Source organism: Cyrtonyx montezumae, unplaced genomic scaffold, assembly GCF_038088225.1.
Source record: "Cyrtonyx montezumae isolate F1298 unplaced genomic scaffold, pur_monq_1.0 scaffold_25, whole genome shotgun sequence".
Lineage (NCBI taxonomy): Eukaryota > Metazoa > Chordata > Aves > Galliformes > Odontophoridae > Cyrtonyx > Cyrtonyx montezumae.
Genome location: NW_027071992.1, coordinates 9788945 through 9812336, shown reverse-complemented (window position 1 = coordinate 9812336; position 23392 = coordinate 9788945). Strand labels below are relative to the sequence as shown.

Here is a 23392-nt window from a genome sequence, read left to right as displayed (position 1 = left end):
GCTACTAGGGAATATTACTAGGAATCAGTTATGCAAACTCTTGGCTAGAGTGCACAGTCTTACACAGCTTTCAGTTATTCATTGAATGATTCAAGTGTATACTTGGAGTGCTGTACTTACAATAATAGGTGAACTTTCATCTACAACTGCTACTTTATTACAGATAAGCTTTTCTGGGTTTTATAGATCAGTCTAGAAAGGAGGTAAGCATACAAGGAGAATAAACATCCATATGTGTATGGGTCCCTATAAGATGCATTCTGGAGTTCTGAGGGATGACATAGACTGGCATGATCACCAGATGATGATATTTAGAAAGTCATAGTAGTCAGGTGAAGTCCCTGCTGACTGGAAAAAAAGGCAGTACAGCATCCATTTTTTAAAAGGGTAGAAAGGGAACTACCAACTTGTCAGTCTCACTTATGTTCTGCAAAAGACCATAAGGCAAATCATCCTGGAAACTTTGCTAAGACATATGGAAGAGGAAGGATAACCAGAATGGCTTTTCATTATCTAAAGGAGGGTGATTAAGAAGACAGACATTTTAGCGAAGTCTGTTTTTAAAGGACGCAGGGAAATGATTTCAAACTAAAATAATGTAGATTTAGATTGGATATAAGGGAGAAGTTTTTTACAGTAAAGATGATGTGGCACTGGAACGTGATGCCCAAAGACGAGGTGGATGCCCTATCCCTGGATATATTCATGGTCAGGCTGGACAGGGCTCTGAGCAACATGATCCAGCTGTAGGTGCTACTGTTCATTGCAGGGAAGCTGGACTCAATGACGTTTAATGGTTCCTTCCAACTCAAACAATTCTATGATTCTATGAGGTAAAAAGCATCTTTGGTAATATTCTACTTAGCCAGATTTTGTTCACATCTTCAGGCAGAAAATGAAGCTGTGTTCATACTTCTAGTTCCTGATTAGAATAAGAATACATTTCATATCATTTTTTTAAACAGAAAAGTAGCATAAGGATGATTTCTGCAATTACATTAGTGGCATTTTATTCATTTGAACTTCAGTAACAATGTGTCTGAAGTGCTTTGAGCCTATAATTGCTTTTGCTGCTTCAGCTTTAGAGGTGTATGTTCCTTCTCATTCCAGACGGTACAAAAAGAGAAGCTATATAAAATATTCAAACATTTTTCAAACTGTTGGTGAGTTCCATAAATAAATGACAGTCTCTTATAAACATTCCTTGAAGAAAGTTTATTAACATGTTCAGAAACTGTGCAGTACATGAGGAAAACATGCTGGTCTAACAGTTGCTAGGAATACATTTTAAAGGCGTTTATTTTCTAGTAATTATTAGACTGAAATAAAGATTATTTGAAGGTGTATTCCCTTTGTATCAATTCTTTTTATTGCTTGATTTTGAGAGGAAACATGGCTGATAAATTCTGTCCTGCAGTAAGTGATCTCAGAAAGAGATGGGAATAGAAGTGGCGTCTTGGAGTCTTGTGAGTTACTGGTGAGAAGCAGCACATGGGAAACTAAGACATGCGATAAAAGGAGTTGAAAAATGAAGCTGAACTGGAAAAATATAACAATAACAGTTGGCAAATTTGAGAACAAATGCAGTTCATGCTGGCATTAAGCCAGGATTCACCTCCTGGCCCACAGTAAGGGGCATGAGTCAGTAGCTTCCTTATTCATCCTTCACTAGGACGAGAAGACAAATTTCCAGGGGGAGTTTTGGCCAAGGGACATGGAGGGCGAACTCTCTCTGGCAAATTAGGAGGAGGCAAGGGGACCATTTGGATTACATGTTAGGTGGGATGAATATGATCCATCCACATGATGTACTCCAAATCTTCTAAAATCATGTTCCATTCTAGAGACTACTATGTGTTTAGAAGAACTTGTACTTGGACCTGTAGGCTTCCACATACAATGCACACCTTTACTCACCAGTTGAGGGTCTTCAATAAAACAAGTATGTGTACCCAAAGTACATCTTCTGTCTGACCACAACCTTCAGTTAGGGTTCCTGGGGATGTCATAGAGTTTTTGAAGTGAAGATGGATGTCATCCTTTCTGGTTATTCTGAACTTCTGATTTTTATTTATTTGTTTATTTAGTTTTGAAACTGTGGCTCCGTAGTGCACCTGTGTTAGAAGAAAAAATTTCATCACAGCATTTTTTTCATGGCAGTTTAGTTGTTATTCCTATTCCATGGGTGCATGAAGCTCACATAATTTCTACTCTGTTTCTCAGGGTGGAAACACTAAACTGTTTACTTTTTGTTTGCCAAAATGCTCTATACTATGCAGAATAATGATGAGACACAAAAGTAATTCCTGACAATTCAAGTTAGCTGATGGTCTGTTGTGGAATTTCTTTGGTGTTACATTAAGTTCTACCACATCAGTAGAAGAAAAGTCAGGTATCGTGCCTATGTCAATTATTAGTGATTATGAACTTGTGTATAATGCTTACAATAACTATAAGAATTAAAAAATCTGCATAACTTTTTAACATTTCCCATTAATATATATTTTTTCAAATTTATTTAGCTTAAAGTTGGAAAAAAAGTTAGATGTCATAATATTTCATAGATTACATAATATTTAATAATACCACACACTGTTTTTACAATTTTAAGCAAAAGACACTATATCAATTTTCATTAATATTCAGTTACATATTCTTAACTGTCATTAAAAAGTCTGTGTTTTCCCAGTTGTTTTGTTGTTGTTTGTTTTCCTTTTCCAAAGGCCATTTTTACAGACCAAAGTAGCTCTAGTCAGCACAGTCCCTCAAAATTTTGAGTCTATTCAGATATAATGTTGACTATCCTACAGGCGTGACTCAGTGGGATTTATTTTGGAAATTCGGATAATTTCAGGGCACCCAAAACAGGGGGCATGGAGAGAATTAATTTTCAATAAGGTAGCATTGTGAAAGAAAGCTGTCTTCTTGGTTGATATTTATGTTTATTCAACATACAGTAGCAGTGCTGAAATGATCTCTGGATATTCATCTCCCATTCTGCAGACCACAGAAACTCTTAATGTTTAAACTTCCTTTTTTTTTGTCTGTCTGAAATTAGGTGAGACAAATATCTCCATGAAGAAGGAAAACATAAAGAATAGAAATCAGAAGAAGTTATAAATAGTGTAGGAAAATCAATCTTTTCATAAGATCCATTACTCGAGAAATCTAAACGCATAACAATAGGTGTGGTACTTATCTGTCTAAGTAATTTACTCAGTTAATCTACAATTTGCTTGTTGTTGTTGTTGTTTGTTTGAATAATTATTGTCAGGATGATAATGAAGATGAGGAAAGAAGAAGTCTATGAACTATAAGATAGGTTAGCATTTTTAGGTTTTACCAAGGTTTATTTTGAAAGGTATCCTCCAAAAGTCTGGATTTTAGAAGAAGAACATTCAGGGTTTTTTTTTTTTTTTAAGAACATTCAAAATCTTTTTATCTGAGAGTCTGGATAAATGAGAAGCATCTGGCAGAGATCTTGCCAGTCTTTCCTGAACAATGTGCTGTCAGCTCAAGGTAAATGATTATAATATTTTATCCAATTTTTAGCAGGGGGAAGACTGAAGTATGTCCCATAATGAGAAACAAATATGTTTTGTTTATGGTATACTTTTTTAGTTGTTTTTATCCTTATATCAGTCAGGGCTTGTTTCATTTACTATTCTAGATTTATAAGCAGTTACTGAAAAACACAAGAAATTATTATTGATGAAGTATTTCTGTTGCACATTCGTTTCAAAGTGATGCTTATTTGAAAATGTTATTTTTTTCTCATCCCACTGTGAACTAAAACCAAATGTCAGAACATAAAATGTTTCACTATATTCATTTTTTTTCATTATATTTCACCAAAGGTACTTTGTGAAAAAAAGTAGAATTGCACCAGGAGAATGTTTTAAAGCTGAAGCCCAGAAACTCCCTAAGTTTTGCACTGTTAGTATCATGGTAAGAGAGATGCTCTCTAACTGAGGACTAGCCAGGAAGCAAAATGTAAACTAAAACTAAAAGTTAACCTTGGTTATAATTCTTTATACAAAAATGTTTGCACCTTTTTGTAAGTATTTATTAATACACTTTTTTTTTTTTTAATAAAAGAAGGAAACGTAAAGAGAATCTACTTACAACGTTATTTTTCAGAGATGAACTTTACTTCTGTGGAAAATAAACATGGTCAGTTAGTTTTTCCCTTACTGACCTGGTCGTCCATTACAATAATAAATATTTCCATACAGTTATTTTTTTTCAGATCTGGTTCCTTGGCCTCATGAACTTGTTTACAGAGAGAAACTGCAGGAAAAAAAAGGTCTGTTTTCTTTGGGGAAAGGTAACTATGAGTTGATTTTACTGAAATATACAAAATTTGGAAGGAAATATGGGCTGATGGTAAACCTTACTTGAGTTTGTGCCAAGTGAGATTGAACTCAAGGAATGGTTTAAAATAAAGAGTAGGCCAAGCCTGCAAGGAATGCAAGTGGAATTTCTCTGGAGATTACAGAAAATAGATAGAACAGACTGTTGGAGTCCGCAATAAAAGCAATTACAACAGGGAAAGCTGAAAAAAAATATAAGATACAGACAACACATTGGGCAAAAATTGTATATTAAAACTGCGTGAGTCTATAAGAGTGGCTGACCCATCTGCTCCTGTATACTGTGTTGACCTTGTTATGTTTTTTGAGTTTATATAAAATAAAAAAATAAAATAAAATCAGGTAACCTTTCTGAATTAAAATCTATTTAACCAACCATGTTTATAAACTTCCTGACTTTAAACAGTTTAAGAAACAGAGATGGTTTGGTTCAAAGCCCTACTAAGCCTACTGGAATTTTTCAAGGGATATTGATAATGTAAGTGCACATATCTGTGGCACACAATATACGGCAATGCATGAAATTGTGGGAAAGAACTGTCAAAAAGCTTAAGAAAAATGTGAGGAAAAGTTTCAACATAAATAATTAATGTCAACCAAACCTATACCAGAAATCACAACCAATATAAATTCCTGCTACTGTGATACCAACAGAAATTTTTTTCTAGAATACAGATCAGCTTATTGTTATATATTTTCTCTGGTACAATAACAATAAATGTCTTAAAACTAGTTACTATATATTAATGGCGATCAGCTTCTGTTCTTTTCTACCAGAACACACTTATGCAAAATATTTACAAGTATTTTTGTTTTTTTGTGTCATCTCGGAAACAGTTTTAAAAATTATTTATTTTTTCTAAGTCATCCACCAGATGCAAAGTGCTTTGTGATATAAAAAGTGTTCTCTTCCAGCAATTCTGTAATGTAGGAAGGCAACATGAAAAAATGGTAGGGAAAAGGAATGTTACACACAGGCACACAGGCACAGTCACTGTATTTCTACAGTGAATCACTTGAGACCAACCTCCCTGCTAAAGCAGGTTCCCTACAGCAGGTTGAACATGTAATTATCCAGATGGGTCTTGAATATCTCTATAGAAGGAGATTCCACAACCTATCTGGGCAACCTGTTTGAGTGCTCTGTCACCCTAACCATAAAGAAGTTATTCTGCATTTTAGTATCAAACTTCCTATGTTCAAATTTTAGGCAATTACTCTTTGTCCTGTCACTACATACCACCAAGAAGAGCCTGGCCTCATCCAATTACCTCCCACCTCCCTGTAGATGTTTATAAACATTAATCAGATCCCCTCTCAGTCTTTTACCCAGGCTGAACAGACCCAGTTTATTGAAACTTTCCTCATACGGGAGATGCTCCAGGCCCTTTATCATCTTTGTGGCCCGCTGCTGGACTCCTTCTAGGAGATTTCTGTATGTTTTTGAACTGGAGACCCTAGATCTAGAAACAGTATTCTAAACATGGCCTTACCAGGGCAGAGTAGAGGGGAAGGATATCCTTCCTTGAACCTGTAACCATGCTCTTTTTAATGCACCCTGGGATAGCATTGGCTTCCTTGGCCACCAGGACATACTACTAGCTCATGCCCAACTTGTTGTCCATGACATCACCCAAGCCCCTCTCTGCAGAGCTATTCTCCAGCAGGTAAATCTCAAGTCTGTGCTGATGGATGTGCAAGATGCAAGACTCTAAACTTGCTCTTTGTAAATCTCATCAGGTTCCTCACTGCCCAACTCTCCAGCCTGTGCAGATCTTGTTGAATGGTAGCACAGCCTTGTGGTGTGTCAGCCAAACCTCCCAGCTTTGTATCATTAGCAAACTTACTGATGGCGGACTCTCCTTTAATCCAAGTGGACACTGGCTATTCTCCAGTCTTCAGGCACCTCTCCCTTTTGCCAGTACCTTTCAAAGATGATAAAAGAGCAGTTCATCCATCACCTATGCCAGCTCCCTTAGCACATGCAGGTATATCCCATCGGGGTTCATGGATTTATGTATGCTAATTTTTGCTGAATGCTCTCTGATCATCTCCTCAACCCCAGGGAAGCCTTCCATTTCCCAGACTCTCTCTCTTACCTCCAGGGTCTGGGATCCCCAAGGGGCAGTCTTTAATGCAAAGACTGATGCAAAGAAGGTATTCACATATAAAAAAAACCAAACAAAAAAAACACCAACCTTTCATATTATCCTTTACCTCCTTTGCAAGATTTAATTCCAAGAGGGCATTAGCCTTCCTTGTTACATTCCTACAGCACCTGACAATGTTCCTTATTCTTCCCAAGAGGACAGGCCCTCTTTCCACATTTTGTGGACCTTCCTCTTTTATTTTCTCCATGCAGGCCTCCTGCCACCTCTCCCTGATTTCTTATACTTAGGGACACATTGATCTGAAACTCAGAAGTAGTGTTTAAGTGTTAACCAGCTCTCATGAGCCTCTTTACTTTCTAACATTCTAGTACACAGGGTACCTCCAAGTAGGTCTTTGAAGAGGTCATATTTGTCTGTCCTGAAACCCAGGGTAGCAACTACTGATTACTTTGCTTCTTCCACAAACGATCCTGAACTCCAACATTTCATGATCACTGCATCCCAAGCTGCCCCTAGTCTTCACACCCATGACCAGCCCTTCACTGTTAGTAAAAACAAGGTCAAGTAGGACACCTCTCCTTATTGGTTCCTCCACCTGGCACCCAGGTGCCAGATTATCTTCAGTGTATTGCAGGAACCTCCTGAACCATGCATGTCTAGCTGTGTTGTTTATCATGATGATTCAAGTCCTCGATAAGAACTAGTGAAAAGGATGACAAGGCTATTTCCAGCTGTTTGTAAAAGGCCTCAACTTCCTCCTTCTTATCAGGTCATCTGTAGTACATATCCACAACAGTGCTACTATATTAGCCTGCCACTTAATTCTTACCCATAAGCTCTCCATTGGTATACATTCTACTTGCTCTCTCAAATAAAAAACAACACCACCACCTCAGCCAAAAAGCAAGTCTTTTCTAAAGAGGGCATAGCCATCTGTGGCAGCATTTCAGTCATATCAACTGTCCCACTACATCTCCATGACTGCAGTGAGATCACAGCCCTACTACTGCACATAGATCTGCAGTTCTTCCTGTTCATTTCCCATGCTTCATGCATTGGTATACAGGCACTTTAAAGAAGCAGAATGTGAGGTATCCCAAGAGGAATACAAGAAGATTTCAGCCAAGCTATTGGAAGTGGCATCTTCTCTGAAGAGTTCTCACAAGATCCTACGGACAATTGAGAGGTTCTTCCTAAAATAACAGCCTTTTCTGTGCCTTCTCTGTTAAAAGGAACTCCTTCTCCATCCCCCCATCCAGCCAGCTTGTTCTGCAGAACACTTCTGCAGTCATATTCCATCTGAAGGTCACATACCTGGTCTCTCTGAGGCCTGCCCAAGATAATAGCACAGAAAACCTTGATCCCGACATCATCCCCTCAGTCAGCAATTTATCTGATCCATTCTCCTACTTTCTGGGTCCCAGATTCTAGTTGGGATGACAGAGAAAACTATTTGGGTTCCTGATCCCTTCAGAGTCTTTCCAAGAGATGAAAAATCCCTTTTAATGTTGTGTTATTTCCTTGTTGCATCCTCCTGCGTGCTTACCTGAATGACAAGCAGCAGGTAGTAATCCACTTGTTTTTATCAGACACAATAGAGTCTTCTTAACATCTCTGACACACACCCCTGAAGACAGCAAACCTCTTAGGAGAGGTTATCTGAGCAGAAAACAGGGGCCCACAGTCTCCCAGCAGGGATTCCCAATCACTAAGACTTTGCCTTTTTTTGTTGGTGCTAGCTTTAATATGATTCTTGCTGCTTCCTGGGCTCTGACTGGTTAATAGACCTTCTGTTTTCAACCCCAGAGCCTTCTATCAGTTGCTCAGGAGTACTGAAGCGGTAGGTGGAAGGCATCTCCTTCTGCTCTGAGCAGATAAGTATCCATGCCCCTTCACTCTGGATGCTATCATGCCCTTTATCCTCCAGGTGGGAAACTGGTTTAGCCTCTACCCCAAGCAGGGAGCTAGAAGAGGACTGCAAGTCTGCATGTGTCGGTTCAGACCTCCTTCTCTCCACCTCCCTCTCTGATTCCCAGGTGGAGCTTTTGGACCCCCCCACCTGCGTTTCTGCCCCTGCCCGTCTGCCGTGGCCGGTGGCCACCATGTCGGTATTGATAGGGAGCTTTCCCGTCCTGACCCCAGATGAGAAGAGCAGTGTGCCCTGCGCAAACTGCCGCACCAAACTTAAATTTGAGTCATGCCCTTTGCCAGGGTCACTGCGCTCCCTGGGATCTGAGGGGTGCGGCCCCACTGCTCCGGACCCTGCTTTCAGCATCAGAGCACTGCCGCCATGAGGAGTGAGATGGCACTCGGAAGCTGCTCCCAAACAAACAAACAAAAATAGCCTGTAACAAAGCATATAATACAAATGGAACCTATGGAACTTGGAAAAAACATGCCACTGCATTGAGAGGACTCTGAGGGTGTGGAAGGAATGTTGTCATTGTGTTCCTAAAATGGAGGTTAATAGTCCTAATAAGAGCACTGCCTTGTGCTCATCACATGAGTATGTTCTGGCAGAGTAGAAAAAAATTGGATTCAGAAACAACAGCAACAGAAGAGAAGACGAAAGGAAGATGAAAGGAATAGCACAGGCCTAAATCAGCATGAGATGAATCAAAAAGCAGCTCATTTAAGTGTCTGATCCTTCAAATTCTGCCAGTGACTTACAGAAGAAAAAAAAAAAAAGGAAAAAAAAAAGAAACACAACCAGCTGTAGCTTTGTTTACAGTGCCAAAAGGATAGAGACAGCAAAGGATGGGAAGAAATCAGTGGGTCACTTCCTCCATCTACAGTCCATCTAGAAAGCTGGATGCATTCACACAACCCCACTTGAGGCACATAATTTAGTCAGCTACATTAGGAAGATCTTCCTAGATCCCTTGCTAGGCACAGGAAATGGGTACTTTTCTGCGAAGGCAAGGTTCAAGTTAGGTGTGCCCCATACCACAGGTCTTTGGGAGTGGCAAACTTGGCTCTGCTGGCATGGACAATATTCCTTTTCTGAATTGAGGCACAACAGGCTTTATGTGACCAGCCATACCTCCAAGCATTTCTGAAGGTTAAATTGCAGATTTTCTAAACCAGGGCTCTGAAGAGTCAAACTCTTGAACTAAGTATTTTAGCAAACTTACCTACTACACAGCCTTGGCACCAGAAAGGGAATCTTTTATGCATAACAACACCACAAAAAGGTACCTTGGGAGCTAACAAAAAGAGAAGGCTTTACAGCTCTAAGGCTATCTATCCATAGAAACTATTAATCATGCTAAGAAATATGTATAGGAAGACTGAACTATGTACTGAAGAGAGATAAAACCGTATGCTACAGATGCACTAATACCACTGCAGAGCCACCAGAACTTTTCCCTGAGGGAGGCAGGCTTTATAAATGACTCCAGCAAATGTGTGATCTGAATGAATCACAGAATTATAGAATTGCTTGGGTTGGAAGGGACCCTGAGGATCATGCCACAGGCAGGGCCACCAACCTCCAGATCAGGGACCAGGCCGTTGCCCAGGGTCCCACCTAACTTGGTCTTGGAAGCTACATGCAGAATAACAAATTTTATATTTATAATTCTAGTCTTAAAATACTAGGCTTATAACACAGGAGGATGTTGAATCTATTTTAGACACTTACCTTCACCTTGAAGGAGTTAAGTGAGTTAAAGCTCTAACTTCCAACTTTAGTCCACCTCTCAGTGAACTAAATTAATCTCGACCTGCAACTTTGTTTTCAAGGGGTAGATTTGGCCTTCACTTTGTGCAGTGGTTGCAATATTCTTAACAGAATATAATAAAACAGAGCCAGCAAAAGCTCAAAACTGATGCATTAAAATGTCTGGAGTCTGAATTCTCATTTTACTTTTTAATACAGCTTTTGTGGAGTGAAACATGTGCCAGAAAAATAGCCAGTGTATGTGCCACGTCATAATTACTTGTAGTCTGCTTTGAAAGTAGGGTAGATAATATATTTCCATTCAATTTTCAAGTGATCAAAACCTCTGTGTTTGCGTCTTTGTATCACTGTGCCTTGCAAGTGCGCAGGAGGCAGCATGCATCTGGTCAGTCATCGCATAGTAATGAATAAATTTTTAAAATAATGCTGAGCTGAAAAGAAGAAGCAAAAAGCCTTTATCTTTTATTATTTGATCCACCACAAAATACATTATGACTATGGACACAGTTGTTCAACCTAAGGACAAGATTGTTTCTTGCACTTTGAGGCTGCAGGTGGTCAAAGGTGGGCACAGAGTGTTGCCACTTACCATGCATGGAGTAACCACAGCATGCATCACCTTAAACAGGAACTCCAGTAGGAAATATCCTGTTCTTATCTTTCCTACCACAGACCCCTGCCTCAGGGTGTCTGAGATTCAAGGATACCTCTGCAGCAGTTGCTGATCAGCAGGCTCATCATGAGGTAGAGCAACACTATTCATAGCATTGTGTTTAAGCACACCTGGTCGTGGCACAGAATGGTTGCAAGTTTTGTTCTGGCATGGACCAAGGAGCAAACAGTGAATATGAGCAACAGTTTTCCTGTGTTATTTCTGCCATGTGCTGTGGCCTGGATATCCCTTAGTGCACCCTCATCAAATTTGCTAATTATACAGAAGTCGAGAGGAATGGGTGACACACCAGAAGGCTGTGCTGCCATTCAGTGAGACCTGGATAGGCTGGAGAGTTGGGCTGAGAGGTGTCTTAGGAGGGCACGTGTAGAGTCCTACACCTGCAGAAAAATAACTGCATGGAGCAGTACAAGTCAGGACTAACCTACTGGAAAGGAGCTCTGCAGAAAAGGTCGTGGGTGTCCTGGTGGACTGTAGGTTGACCATGATCTAGCAGTGTGCTCTTGTGGCCAAGAAGGACAATGGCATAGAATCACAGAATTATTGAAATGTTTAAGTTGCATGGGAGCTTAAAGATCATCTAGTCCAACTCCACTGCAATGAGTGGGGACACCTACAACTATATAAGGTTGCTCAGAGCCCTGTCAAGCCTGACCTTGAATGTATCTGGGGATGGGACATCCACTACTTCTCAGAGTAACACATTTCAGTGCCTCATCACCTTTATTGTAAAAATCTTCCTTATATTCAATTTAAATCTCCATTCTTTTAGTTTGAAATAATTTCCCTGTGTCCTATAACAAAAGAACCTGATAAAGAGTCTGCCCTTTCTTATAGCCTTCCTTTAGACACTGAAAGGCCTCTATTTGGTCTCCCCAAGAGCCTCCTCCAGGCTGAAAATCCCCAGCTCTCTCAGCCTGCTCTCATAGGAGAGGTGTTCCAGCCTTTGGATAATTTCTGTGGCCCTCCTCTGGACATGCTCTGATAGGTCTGTGTCTCTCCTGTACTGAGAACACAGTACTCCAGGTGAGGTCTCACCAGCACAGAGTAGAGAGGCAGAATCACCTCCCTTGACCTGCTGCCTACACTTCTTCGGATGCAGCCCAGGATACCATTGGCTTTCTGGGCTTCAAGGGCACACTGTTCATCAGTGCCCAGCTTGCCACCTGCAAGTATCCCCAGGTTCTCTCCAGCAGGGCTGTGCTTAAACCTTATGTCCCCCAGCTTGTGCTGGTAATGGAGGTTGCCATGACCCAGGTGCTAGATCTTACACTTGGATTTACTGAACCTAAGGATGTATACCTGGGCCCTGCTCAGCCTATCTAGTTCCCTCTGAATGGCATCTGATCCCTCAGGTATGCTGATGCACTGCACAGCTTGGTGTCATCCATGAACTTGCTCTCAATCCTACTGTCAGTGTCGCTGATGAAGATATTAAAAAGCACTGGTCCCAGTAGTGACCCATTAGGAACACCACTAGTCACTGATCTCCATCCAGATATTGAACCATTGACCAGCACTCTCAGGGTACCATCTTGCAGCCTCTTTCCACATCCATCAAACAGTCCACCCATCAAATCCATAACTTTCCAATCTGGAGAGAAGGATGTAGTCTGGGACTATGTTAAAGGCATTACTAAATGCGAGAAAGATGACACCAGTGCCTATTTTCTGTCCATTGACACAGTACATACACCATCACAGAAGGCCACTAGGTTAGTCAGGCCTTCTGTGGTGGAGTGACAGCATCAGTGGAAAGGGGAATGATGACAGATATCATCTATCTGGAGTTCTGCAAAGCCTCTGATATGGTCCCTCACCACATCCTTCTCTCTAAATTGAAGAGGTATGCATTTGAAAGATGGACTGTTAGATGGATTAAGAACTGTTTGGCCGGTTGCAGCCAAAGGGTTGTGGTCAAAGGTTCTGTGTCTGGGTGGAGGCTGCTCATGAGTGGTGTCTCCCAAGGGTCAGTCTTGGAACTGGTACTCTTCAACATCTTCAACATCAGTACATAGACAATGGAATTTTGCACACCCTCAGCAAGTTTGAGGATGACACCAAGCTAAGTTGGGTAGTAAATACAGAGGAGGGAAGGGAATCCATCCAGAGGGACCTAGACTGGCTGGAGAAGTGGGCCCATGTGAACCTAATGAGGTTCAACAAGGCCAAGTGAAAGGTGTTGCACTTGGGTAGGGCCAAGGCCTGGTATATACAGAATGCGGAAAGATATTGAGAGCATCTCTGCAGAATAAAGCCTTGGGGTCCTGGTGGACGAGAAGCTGGACATGAGTCAGCAGTGCATGCTTACAGCCCGGAGGGCCAACTGTATCCTGGGCTGCATTAAAAAAGGGGTGGCCAGAAGGGAGAGGGAGGTGATTGTCCCTCTGTACTCAGCTCTTGTGAGGCCCCGTCTGGAGTACTGCATCCAGGCCTGAGTTCCCCAGCACAAGAAAGATGCAGAGCTCTTGGAACAGGTCCAGAAGAGGGACACTAAGAAGATCAGAGGGCTGGAGCACCTCTCCTCTGAGGAAAGGTTGAGGGAACTGGGCTTGTTTAGCATAGAGAAGAGAAGGCTCCAGTGAGACCTTGTTGTGGTCTTCCAATACTTAAGGGAGTGTATAAACAGGAAGGGGAATGACTTTTTACATGGGTGGATAGTGATAGGACAAGGGGGGGATGGTTTTAAACTAAGACAGGAGATTTAGGTTAGATGTTAGGAGGAAGTTTTTCACACAAGATGGTGATGCCTTGGAACAGGTTGCCCAGAGATGTTGTGTATGCTCCATCCCTGGAGGCAGTCAAGGCAAGGCTAGATGTGGCGCTGGGCAGCCTGGTGACCCTACCTACGGCAGAGGGGTTGAAACTTGATCATCTTTGAGGTCCCTTTCAACCCAGGCCATTCTATGATTCTATGATTCTGTGATTCTATGATTCTATGATTCTATGAACTGATCAGCTCACAGAGAAACTGCACGAGCAGGAATCTTCTGCTGAGAGATGTGTGGAGAGGAGAAGAGCAAAGGTGGTCTTCAAGTTTCCAGGCAGACATTCTATAGACACCTGATGGTGCAGTTTGTATCATATGACAGATACTCTTATGCAGTTTTGTTTAATTTTAGGATATTTGATTTTCCATTTCTATACTGTCTCATTTATTATTATTTTTTATTTTTTATTTTTTTTTATAGTGATGCAATGCTAGCAAAACTACATGAATGAGATCTATTATCATGGGATTGTTGCCTTTCATTCACACTGCTCAGAATGATAAATAGGTACATCTTGGGCATTCATGACAGATGCTTGCCTGCCCTGTTTTCAAGGACTGGCAGAAACTCCACAACTTCCTCAGGCAATCTATTTCTTCATTGCTCAAAAAGATGTTAATGCCTTGTGGTTAGGAACTGCACACACTGTAGTAATCCTGACAAATCCCAAAGGATTATGTGAGATGTTTCACAAGCTATACCTCTGTTTATTTAACAATATGTTTCTGATGCTATTGACTGATCCTCTGCTAATCCCTCTCTCCTCCAATCCCTTTTTGAAAAACTGTTTCATAGTATCTAGGAACTATCTAGATACTATCTTCTATTCATGAAATGGATTGTTTTAGCCTATATGCAGAGTTTCAGGCTTCTCTAGATTGGATAGAATATTTTTTCATACTATGGATTTAATTTGTTCATGTCTATTTGAATTCACACCTGTTCTCTAACACACCTTACTGATCCTCTCCTTCTTAGATATAGATTTAATAAGTATATATTATCATGAAAGTCACTGTTGGAAACAGTACCAGATTCTAAATGGACTAAGGTCAAGTCCAGATGTATGACATGCACTTATTTTTTTCTGTCACCCGAATTTTTTACATTTTTTACTCATGATAAATCTGTATAGGTTGTTAATTTTCCCTTTGTTTTCCCATAGCTGACTGTGAATAGTTTGATTATTTGTTCCAATATTTTTGTCTGTTTAACCAAAATGTAATTCTGCACTTTCTTTTTCCTCATGGTTTGAAGACGAAGCACCATGTTTACTGATATTCACCCAATCAATTTAAGTTATTTGGAAACAACTGCCAGTTGGTTATATTTGTCAGCAGTTTAAAAATGACAAATGAAACTTGGTAGTTTTGAGTAATATGAAAATATTTAAAATTATCTATTTCCATTTAAAGGTGACATTTTTTTCTGTTTATGTTTTAATTGTTATAGCATTTTTTTTCTTAGAGAAAACTTGTGCAAAGGGCTTATCATATTTTACATGGTGGATCTTGCTTATTGCATAGTAAGTTGTTTCTTGACTCCATAAATCATGCTCCTGGATGCTTGAATCATGTACTTATTCTTGTCCTTGTAATCTTTAGGGGCAGTAACCATATACCACTAGTTGTGTTTATTCCTGCAGGGGACAATTCTGGACCCTATAGTGTCTGAGCCCGTGGATTTTGTTGACTGTTTCTGGGGCTAGAACTTCATCTGTTAGCAACATAGCCTATTGCTTTTGATCTTAATAGCCCTTCTGCAGATCTTAATATATGCCTTTTTTATTTTTTGTCAATCTCGAAACTTTGGGTTATTATTATGCAGTAGAATGGAAACACTGCTTTAATAGATATTACCAGTTTTATATTTTAGACCATTGGAATCATTTTGAATACCACTGGAATCTACAGCATGTCCAGGGTAGGTTCATTATAACAAACTTTTAAAATCCCTTTGCTATACATCTGAAACATGATTCAAAATACACACCCCCATATAGTAAGACACGCCTTGTCTCTCAAAGTGACAATGACAGTAGGATTTAAGCATCTAAATAATTTTGTGATTCAAACTCTGGATGTATTTTGCAAATGAGTGGACCCAGTTTACTAAAATGTTAATATGTTTTCCCTTTGCTTTTTGCAGTAGTGCACTCACCAAACCTCACACTACCAGCAATGTTTTTGGCACACTGTACTATTAATGCAAATTAAATTACACTGCGTGACATTAAGCCACTTGGGATTTTTCCAGGGCATCAATTTAGCAACATGTGCTTTCAATCACTATATGTTCTGTTCCCTTGGAAACTGAAAAAATACAATAAATTAAACATAAGCTGCAGCATTTTTGTGTGTGCACAGAAATCAAAGATGATTTTCTCTTCAACAAGGGTTTGCATGTAATTTCAGGCATTTTGTTTGTATTTTTCTGAATGACAATGAGTGGCATCAGGATTTCACAGACAATTCCCATTGTAGCCTTTCTTTTCAGATTCTCATACCCTGTTTGTCTCTATTTGTCCATGACCTTCCCATTCTAGGCTGAAAAGGTTCTTGTTCACCTTTCTCTATCTCAATGCTTTATGTTTATTTCTGCTCTGGAAAAAAAGTATTTTTAGAGCTTGGTCTTGGGAAGCTAGGTTTTATCCAACTGAGTTTTGAACTCTGTGGCCACACAGCTGCGGCAAGCCTAAATTTCTATGAAAATATGCACTTGGGTCCAGATGGAGCCCAGCTGTGTTAGTCTGGTGAGGCATCCAAGGTAGTAATCCTTTGGCCAGGCTCATCAGTTCAGGTGCAGCATTGGACTAACACTGCCAAACTGCCTTTGGACACAGTCTAGCATATGTCAGCCTGCCTGTATGGATGTCTCCAGTTTTGGGGCCAGTAAGAGAATGTCTATTCATGTCTGTCAGCATAGAAGTATCCAGTGTGTGAATGGGGCCGAACTAGGTCACGTAAATCCAAAACTGTGGTGCTTAACGCATCCATTTAGATAGTAATTTGACTTTGTTGGTGCCTCAGTGTTTGCTGTTCTCTAGTCAACCCCTGGTCATGTCCATAATTCTATTGAATACAATTTTCCTGACCAAGCAGCAAGGTTTGTATGTCTAGCCTGTTGCTACATAGGAATCTGAAAACTAGGAAGTCTGACAGTATCCTTAGGGAATACAAATAAATCCAATAGTATTAGAATGGAAAAGGAGAATTAAAATGAAATTCTAATAAGGTTTTTCCCATAAAGTTTGAGAAGAACCAGAATAAACAGCAGAAATGAGAAAAGGCAAACTATGAAAGTTTATGTTTAGGAATGAAGGGTAGGTGGGCTGGAAGCAGCAAAGAAACTTATGACATACTGTTGCACATATATCTGAGGGAAATACAAAGAAAAAACAAGATAATCAAAACAGGGAAATATCCTGGGGCAGGGGAAGAGATTAATGAAAAAGAATTATTAAAATTGTCAATTCTTCCATTATTCTTATTTATGTGTGTGTCTTTGTTATTGTCCTTCAGTCCTTCAAGCCTTCTTCAAGTCTTCAGTGAACTGTATGTAAGTTTTAAGTAGTTTTAAATAAATTGAACTCTGTTCTCATTCCCCGCAAAACAACTCAGAACGTACAAGAACATATGAAAGTGATCCAGGTTTAAAGTTTTTTGAAATGTCATGTTTTTTAAACTAATTTTGTTACAGTGAGGGAAATGGTAGACTGGCACATGAGCTCTGACTCTTTTATTCATAAAAACTCATGCCTTGCAAATAGCAGCTCTTGTGATAATGGAAACTCAGACATGCACAGGCATCTGGGAGGTTGTGAGAATCTGAAGCAGGGTTGACAAAAGGGGTTGAGAGGAAAAAAAAAAGTGGAGGAGTTTCTTTTAACAGGCTTTTAGAGAAAGCCTATTTAATCTCATGCTTACTTTTAAATTAGGGGTGATTTGGCTGCTTCGAGCAATGCAACCTCAAAAAATGTTTCCAGAACATAGATGGTAAAGGCGAAACACGCAAGTACTGTGGCTCAGTATTTTGTTTTTTTGTTTAGGGCCTATTTTCTTTTGAGAAAGGTGTCAGGTAATTTGTAACCATAAGTGTATGTTAATGTAGAAGGTGTCTTTCTTTCACATTTTGTTTTAGTAGTTACTAACACTGTAGCGCTTTTGAAGAGTCTCTGTAAATTTACTTTTAGGAACATAGTCTTTTTAATCAAAATCATCTGCTGGCTCACATACTGTTTTCTTTCCAGAGTTGTTTTTGGAAGCCTAACCAGTGTAATTCCAGGGATGATTTTGGCCCCACTGCTTCAGAACCTGGGCCTGCTAAGGGATTTTATATAGCTCTTTGGGAGGAAGAACTTAAACTATCAATACCTAATCCTCTGCCAGGATTAGGCCCTGATTTTACAAACCACTTCTATTATTTAAGCTTCTATTTAACTTTAAGTATGTGCACACTGACACAAATGTTAAATTCTTCCTTCATTAAATTCTCCAGAACATCGTTTCATCAGCAGACTGAAGGCCAGAAAGGCTCCAACTATATAGTCCACGTGTGACTGGAAAAGAGCTGGGAGTAGATAGCTGACTGCAGAACACTCATATGGCTTTCTTCATCAAGGTGGATAAGGGGCAATGGAAAGAGAGGAGAGACGAGAGGGGAGGGCTGGATGAGTTCTGTGAAGATGCTGTGGTAGGCAAGGAATGGATTAGAGCTGGATTAAAATCTGAGTAGCAGACAGCTCATTTTCTTTGGAGGGGGAAGAAAACACAAAGACTTTGATGTCACAAACTTTAGTTTACATGTCCTTCCATTCCTCTAACTTGTCTGCAGTACAAAGTGAGTACAGGTGCTGAAGATTACTGGGGATTTAAACATTGTCTACTGACTTCACAATGAGAACTGTTTCATACTGTTGAGATCCCTGTATTAATAGAAAATAATAGACCTGCTTGTTTTAGAAGAGAAGAGCTAGATGGACAGATTCCCTTCAGTTGGGTAGAGGATGCATGGGGACAGTGAACTGTTAAGGTTGGCTTACTGCCCACCCTTAGTACATCTGTCATCTGTATACTTGAATGGGAAAATGATGAGCTTGGAAAGGACAGCTTAGCTTTTCAAATCTATTCATGCTATTGGTATTTTTTAAAGTTTATCTGAAATCTCAGAAAAAGTTACACCTTGGAGGACAGAATGTAAATTATTCTAAGGAACAGAAAAGAAGAAATAACACACATACACACACAAAGTATTTGTAGGTTAAATCCCTAAAGTAAGCTGTTAATTTGAAATGGAGGCATTTCAGCGTGGAAGAAAAAATGTAAGAGTAATAAATGCTAGAAATATTTTACCCTGAACACCACACTGTCAAATAAAAACAGAAAAATGAAGAACATTTTCTGGTTCCAACTGCTGACTCCACTTCTTTTGGAATCAAACAGAAATATAATTTGTTGATACATAACAGGCCATGTGTGATAGCAGCAGGATTTTTAAAGCAACTTCTTTTTTTCTTTTTTCTTTTCTTTTCTTTTCTTTTCTTTTCTTTTTTCTTTTTTTCTTTTCTTTTTTCTTTTTTTCTTTTCTTTTCTTTTCTTTTCTTTTCTTTTCTTTTCTTTTCTTTTCTTTTCTTTTCTTTTCTTTTCTTTTCTTTTCTTTTCTTTTCTTTTCTTTTCTTTTCTTTTCTTTTCTTTTCTTTTCTTTTCTTTTCTTTTCTTTTCTTTTCTTTTTTTTCTTTTCTTTTCTTTTCTTTTCTTTTTTCTTTCTTTCTTTCTTTCTTTCTTGATGTCTATCTTTCTTTCTCTCCCTCCTTCCCTCCCTCCCTTCCTTCCTCCCTTCCTTCCCTTCCTTCCCTTCCGAATTCCTTCCTTCCTTCCAAATTCCTTCCAAATTCCTTCCTTTAGAATTCCTTCCCTTTCTGAAAGACAAGTGGAAGTAGAAAAAGCAACTCAAGCTCAGTTAAATCTTCCAAAAGATTTAACATTTGAAAAGAAGAACATGAGAATATTTAAGGAAATTAAATCTAAATTGTGGTGTTGAAAGAGAGGTACAGTGTAGGCAGAAAGGATGTAAATCAGAGAGATCAGATTTCAGATGTTGTTCTAGGAAAGGCTCTAAAATTAGAGGAAAAGAAAGCAAGACTGTCCAGTAGGAAATTCTGATATTTGAAACTTACTCCCATTTTGGACTGCTATGAAAAGATTAAATACAATTTTTTGGTGGAAAATAAGAGAAGTTTATTTCAAAAGAAATTTTTTCTATCTCATATATTTAGGGAGAACTTTGAATCAAGCAGTTTGTGGCCAGTGACTCCAGTGTCTCAAATTCTGTCAGAAAACAAGGTTGATTTTTAATTTGTCTAAAGTTTTGGTAGCTGAAACCTTCTTCATTTGAATACTTGCTTTTGGTTAATGACCTAATTATAAAACTAAACTTTTCAACTACATAGATGATGCAAAATCTGATTCCAGAATGAAAATGCAGACTTCACACTGCTTTCAGTAGGTTTTGTCTGTACCTCAGCGCTGTACAGAAAATGGCCCAGTGTATCACACATGCAAGAACTGCACAATCTCCTCTCCTCTTGATTGGATACATTGCAGCCTCAAGGCAAGCTAGCCCTACCGGGTGACTGTGGGGGGCTACGTCATTCCCTCTGGAAAGCAAAAGCTTTCTAATTCACATTGCAGAGAAGTTCAAGTTCACCTGCACTGCTGAAACACCTTTATTTGGCTTTGACTACCACTAATGTCTCAGGTGAAAATAAGGTACTCTCCATATATGTATGGGGAATGCATTCAGCTTTGGTGACTACCATGTGTATGCTATTGTGTCTGGACACATAATTTCCCACTGTAGGGAACAGCAGTAGAATTTACTCAGATGAGACAACATAGGAGGGAGAGAAATTGCCCTCTGATTGCCGTTGAATGAGTTGACTCAATATCCATCAAACTGAGGAAAGTGTGAATAACTTACCTAACCTATACACTTGTTCAGTATATGCCTATAATTTGACAAGTTTTCATTCAGAATGTCCTTCAGATAACTTCATCAATTGCATCTTATGTAATGTTCATAAATGGAGATGAAAGGTAAGCGGATGAGGCCAGGCTTTTCTTGGTGGTGTGCAGTGATAGGACAAGGAGCAATGGCATAAAACTTGACCATAAGAAGTTCTGTACTTACATGTGGAAAAACTTCCTTATTGTAAGGGTTATGGAGCAGTTGTGGAGTCTCCTATGGGGGTATTCAGGACTTCTCTGGGCACCTACCTGTGCTTCGTTCTATTGCAGGGAACCTGCTTTTTCGGGGAGTTGGACTCAATGGTCTCTTGAGGTCCTTCCAACCCCTGCGATTCAGTGATTCTGTGTGACTTATACAAGTTAATAATGTAAAGTTAGTAAAAGTTTCCTTAGTTAGTCCTAGGGCTGCCAATCAATCATTTTAAAGCATGTTATTAAAATCTCATTTAAAAGCTCATGATTGCTTTAGAAAAAATAAACAAAGAAACAAACAAAAAAAAACCTAATAAATACGAATTTCTATACTTCATCCTCAAAACGTCATACATGTGTTCATGAACTGATGTCAACTGGAGACATTAAGAATCTGTGTAGAATATAATCACAGTTTGCTGATTCTATATTTTTCCTTGAACCGTGCCCTAGTCAGCATCTGCTTGCTTTTCTTTACATCATTCTGAATCTCCATTTACCCGTCACTTCACCATGTAGCTTGTCTAAAGATGTTCCTTGTTAAACATATTCTAATCCACACATAAATATACTATGATTTTTTTTTTAATAATTCTATGCATTTTGGAGATACAGGGCAACTCAGTTTTTGTTCTTTACTGGTCCATATAGTAACATATTCTCTTATAATTGTCATGATAAAATAATGCTAAGACAGCTGAAGCTTCTATATCTATGGATCTTATGATGGAATTGCAATTGTAATTTTTGATTGTCTCATTTAAAGAACAAGTAGCAACATTTTGCCGCCCAGATTTAAATCTCCTGTGAGCAACATCTGGTGTTCTTTAGCAAACTACTGCAAAGGCCATTATTCAATCTTTTATATGCTAATGACTTTGAATGCCTTCGTTTTTTGGAAACCACAGAGCTATACAGTTCTGTCTGATGACGCTGCCATTTGCAGTGTTGCTACTAATCCTGCCATGGCTGCTAGAGTAATGTGATATAACAGTGTTGAAATGAATTATCAGAAACCAAGTGCATGTAAAACCATCTGTACAGAAATCATCTTCTTTCCAACCCAGCTTTAACACATCAGCTTTCTCTGAGGGAATCTCCACATCAACTGGCTCAGAAATAGGAGTTGAAAGCCTTTTAAATCTGTACTGTGCACTGCCCACAGCAATGTTGCATAAAGAATAAAAGATTATTGTTTTGATATCATGGCTTTCTTTTCAGATGGTTGTGCTGAATATCAGACACCTTTCACAGCACACAACTATTCAGATTCATGCAGGAAGTAATTCAATGTTTGATCAGTGTTTGACACACACTTTGTGCAAAAGATTAGAGGGTTTGTGCATTTTGAAAGTATATGCTGTGTTTTTACAGATATATTTCAAATCTAATATTGTAAGTTAAGAAATTTATTCTTAGGCCATTTTATAATGCATAATACTAGCATTGCTTTTTTTTTTTAATCAGAAAAAAGTGAATGACAGGATGAGATTTTACATGATGATTATCTAACACTACTGTCTATGAGATTTTAACGTGGGTTTACTTCTGTGTTAGGCAGTCTGTCTGCCGTTTTCCATTCTGTGCCTCATTCTAAACTGAGCAGCCTCCAAGGGACAGTGTAGACTACTGTGTTGCATTGTCACCTATTGTGCTGACAGGATTAAGAGAAATGTTTGAAATGTTTGCCACAGCTTTCCATTTGTAACATACACTAGTAGACGTGAGTGTGTCTCAGTCAAACTGTTTGACAATCAAATGTGTACTTAAATAAAATCGATACCCATATTATGGCTGACAGTTTATGAATATGTGTTCTTTCTATAAGAAGCACTTATTAACCTTTGTACTTTTTCTCATAAGTCACTTTTGATCTTCCAGCTATTCATGCTGCAGCAGTAATGAGACAGGCCAACTGGCTCAAAAAATCCTTTTTTCCTTTAAGACTCAAAATAATATTCTCACCAGCCTTTCAGGTTCTGGATCATACCTTCAGGAGCTGTCAGTGGGAAAATGAGAGCTCATTAGATTCATGCTGAGCATGATGGTTGAGTCTGTGTTCAGAGTATGCACAGTTAATTTTACCTTATCCACAATCTTTTTTACTGCAGGTTTTGTGCAATTTTTTATTTCTTTTTCTTGTTGGAAAACAAAAGCACCTAATGGAATAAGATGGGAATAAGTTTAATGGGAAGGCTGTATTTTATCACCATTATCTTATTAATAAGAAAATTAGATGCTCCCCCTAAGTTTCAAATGTTCAGATCTAGCTGTGACAAAAGAATGATCCTATCAATAAGATTTTTTTTTCCTAATGTTCTGCTTAAACACACTTCTGTGAAAGATAGTGATGAAAAAAATAAGTAGGAAACCACAGCTTGATCAGGTCATGTCATGAACGATGGCCTGTAGAGAACATGAGATGAAGCTGGCTCCTATCTGTGTCAGATAAGATATTACAAACTTAAATCTTTATTCAGAATAATGCCACTCTCATGAATAAAAAGACTGTGAGCAGAAACCAATGACTTTACATGTTTAGTTTTACATGGCTCCACTAAGAAC

General features: G+C 39.0%; 1 long non-coding RNA gene across 1 annotated transcript; it reads left to right on the top strand.

Moving 5' to 3' along the window:
- The first annotated feature begins 3436 nt into the window (after positions 1–3436).
- On the top strand, positions 3437–22618 carry LOC136050675 (uncharacterized). Its single transcript, XR_010622419.1, has 3 exons — positions 3437–3519; positions 4250–4306; positions 22295–22618. It is a non-coding gene; the product is annotated as an uncharacterized LOC136050675 (long non-coding RNA).
- The last annotated feature ends 774 nt before the right edge of the window (positions 22619–23392 follow it).